Here is a 3,742-nt window from a genome sequence, read left to right as displayed (position 1 = left end):
GGGTAGAGAGTTAAACTATTGATGGAAAATTACTGAAAGGAAAATGAACGGAAAATGCGATAGAAACAACAGGTGAGGAGATAGAGAGGTAAATTACCAGGTAGCCCACACCTCCCCCACCCCAGACCACTGCTACCCCCTCTCCCTCATGCGTCTTCTAGCTCCTCTCTTCCCCCCCCCCCCCCCTCCCACCAACACACACACACACGCGTGCACGGCATTCTTGCACTACTACACTCAACAGTCCTGGCTCAGTGTACCTTCTGCCGTTGTTGTGTGCGGACGTGTCGCAGAGTCGCGCTCCCAAGCCTCCACTGGACATAATTTGTACTCTTCTCCACTAAGCATCATTTGTGAGTATTCGTCTCATAGTTTTGTGATTCATTTGAGCATCTTATTTAGTAACCCATACGGCTGTTCTTTAACCTCATATATATAAATATATATCTTTAAAGTGGGATTTAGTCCTTAATTAGGACAGGTGCCAGAACTGGTTATGTTAACATGGAACTGTTGTTGTCTCTAGAACACGATCCGGTATACAGAGAATCACATTACCGTGATATATCAGTGAGAAAATCCACAGGAGTCGTGATGAGGATTCATCCTCAGCGCATTGGTTCGAATCCTCATGACGGCTCCTGTGGATCTTCTCCCCCGTAAGGTATGTTGGTTTATATCCCCATCCTCAGTTACCGCTGTCTCAACACCTTCTTTGTTAGTTCAGTTCATTTCGTATCTTATCTAAGAATTTCTTATTCTTATCTTATTTGAGTGTGTGAAGGGTCCAAGTAGTACAGTCGGGCTCGTTCTCTACGCACAATCGAGAATTCCGGAGTCGAATCCCGGGCGGGACAGAAATGGTTGGGCACATTTCCTTTCGCCTAATGCATCTGTTCACCTAGCAGTGAGTAGGTACTCAAGAGTTAGTCAGCTTGTTGTGGGGGCTACATTCTGGGCAGGGTCAGTAATTCTGCCTCATGGGGGTGGGGGGGTGGGGGGACCTCGATAAAAGCCAAACGTGTATGAATACATTCTGGCTGCCTGTCCCTGGACACAGCGAATTATTAAATTATTATGCCCCGACATACACCCATCCTGTGCTCAGGGGCGAAAATTTAAATGTCCGCTGCCCCCGCCCCTTCGTCACACTCTCCACCATTTCATATCTGATCTGTTGTTTTTTTTTAAGTTTTCCCCCAAGGGGCGAGTTTATTGGGCAGCGCCACTCATCCTGTGAGTGGACACACCGCCATAGTGACAGTATTGGGCAGCGCCACTCATCCTGTGAGTGGACACACCGCCATAGTGACAGTATTGGGCAGCGCCACTCATCCTGTGAGTGGACACACCGCCATAGTGACAGTATTGGGCAGCGCCACTCATCCTGTGAGTGGACACACCGCCATAGTGACAGTATTGGGCAGCGCCACTCATCCTGTGAGTGGACACACCGCCATAGTGGCAGTATTGGGCAGCGCCACTCATCCTGTGAGTGGACACACCGCCATAGTGACAGTATTGGGCAGCGCCACTCATCCTGTGAGTGGACACACCGCCATAGTGACAGTATTGGGCAGCGCCACTCATCCTGTGAGTGGACACACCGCCATAGTGACAGTATTGGGCAGCGCCACTCATCCTGTGAGTGGACACACCGCCATAGTGGCAGTATTGGGCAGCGCCACTCATCCTGTGAGTGGACACACCGCCATAGTGACAGTATTGGGCAGCGCCACTCATCCTGTGAGTGGACACACCGCCATAGTGGCAGTATTGGGCAGCGCCACTCATCCTGTGAGTGGACACACCGCCATAGTGGCAGTATTGGGCAGCGCCACTCATCCTGTGAGTGGACACACCGCCATAGCAGCATGTACAACACTCCCTAAAAGGAAGAAAACCCGCTGGGATGTTCATCCTGTAACTTGTACCCAGACATAACTGGAACTTGCTTAACTGTTTCAAGTGAATAGCTTATCAAACAAGAAGATTAACATTTCTCAACCCTTAAAAACTTACGTTATCTTGCGGGTGCATGGATATTTGTATCCGAGACGAATTCTTGCTATTACTGATTCTCTCCCGCAGCCACCTCCTCTTCGTCCATAACGATTGGGATTGCCAGCTGCAACCACGTTGTACCAGCGTATAGATTTACTGGTTTATGCTTCTGTCCTTCTTTTCTCAGTCACCTTGTCACGGTGATGTTGCCTGATAATACCTCCAATTTGTAGAAAAGTCTTAGGTATGAAGTATTCAATATGGTCTCCTTCAGCGCCTTCAGCAGCCAGCACATCTGCTCGTTCATTTCCACAGATTCCAACATGTGAGGGGAGCCACAGAAATTTGACGACTCTTTCATGATTGGTTAGTACCCCTCACAGCTCTCTTGATTTCAGCAACAATCGCAAGATTTTCTGTCCGATTTTTATTAAGGCTTTGTTGTGCTGGTTTTGAATCGGTGCAAATCACTGCACCATTAGTGTTTCTTTCAAGAAATCTTAACGCCATGACAATGGCAGTTAGCTCTGCTTGCGTTGAAGAGGCATAGTTCTCAATGCGTGCTTTTTCTTCACTTGCGTTTTGAAAGGCATTATTCCTAATTACAGTGTATGCTGCACCAGCCCTGCCATTGCCAGGATTAGATGACCCATCAGTGTAGATTTGATCTAATTCATTCCCAGCTTCTTTATAAATTTCCTCAATATACTTATGCCTCATTTCCTGTGGTATCGTTTTGGATTTTTTCATTGTCATCTCGTTGATGATAATTCTACATGGTTTATCCTCCTAAGGGGGGGGGGGTTAAGTAACCTCTCTACAGGCACGAACTCACAGGCTTGCTCAAGCAGGGGAAAGTTTTTCCAGGTAGCAAGAAAGATTAAGCAAGAAAGAGAAGGATTGGCGGACTGCATTTTTTTGGACTGTCGGAAAGTCTTTGATACAGTACCCCATAGAAGGCTGATGCATAAGCTGGAGAAACAGGCAGGAGTAACTAGTAGGGCGCTCCAGTGGATAAAGGAGTACCTAAGCAATAAGAAGCAGAGAGTTACAGTGAGGGGTGAGACCTCAGACTGGCGTGAAGTCACCAGTGGAGTCCCACAGGGCTCTGTACTTGGACCTATCCTGTTTCTGATATACGTAAATGATCTCCCAGAGGGTATAGACTCATTCCTCTCAATGTTTGCTGACGACGCCAAAATTATGAGAACGATTAAGACAGAGGAGGACAGATTGAGGCTTCAAGAAGACCTGGACAAGCTGCAGGAATGGTCGAACAAATGGTTGTTAGAGTTTAACCTTAGCAAATGTAATGCAATGAAGATAGATGTAGGGAGCAGGAGACCAGATACAAGGTATCATTTGGAAGATGAAATACTTCAAGAGTCAGAGAGAGAGAGAGAAAGACCGGAGGGGTTGATATCACGCCAGACCTGTCCCCTGAAGCTCATATCAAGAGGATAATATCAGCGGCATATGCCAGGTTGGGTAACATAAGAACGGCCTTTAGAATCTTGTGTAAGGAGTCATTCAGAACATTATATACCACATATGTCAGACCAATCCTGGAGTATGCGGCTCCAGCATGGAGTCCATATCTAGTCAAGCACAAGGCTAAACTGGCAAAGGTTCAAGGGTTTGTCACCAGACTAGCACCCGAGCTGAGAGGTATGAGCTACGAGGAGAAACTACGGGAATTAAACCTCACTTCGTTGGAAGACAGGAGTTAGGGGGGACA

General features: G+C 47.3%; 1 protein-coding gene across 3 annotated transcripts in view; it reads left to right on the top strand.

The window, feature by feature from the left end:
* The first annotated feature begins 217 nt into the window (after positions 1 to 217).
* The window catches only part of LOC123760576 (15-hydroxyprostaglandin dehydrogenase [NAD(+)]), a 154,126-nt gene continuing 150,601 nt past the window's right edge, over positions 218 to 3,742 (top strand). The window contains exon 1 of one of the 3 annotated variants that reach the window (XM_045746259.2): positions 218 to 353. The gene's annotated coding sequence lies outside the window, so the exon portion shown is untranslated. Of the gene's footprint in view, positions 354 to 888; positions 912 to 3,742 lie in introns of those variants that run through there. The other 2 variants (XM_045746260.2, XM_069328378.1) reach the window with 2 other exon arrangements.

This window comes from Procambarus clarkii, chromosome 21 (assembly GCF_040958095.1).
Source record: "Procambarus clarkii isolate CNS0578487 chromosome 21, FALCON_Pclarkii_2.0, whole genome shotgun sequence".
Lineage (NCBI taxonomy): Eukaryota > Metazoa > Arthropoda > Malacostraca > Decapoda > Cambaridae > Procambarus > Procambarus clarkii.
Note: the sequence above shows the minus strand (reverse complement) of the source record. Positions and strands in the feature narration are given on the sequence as shown.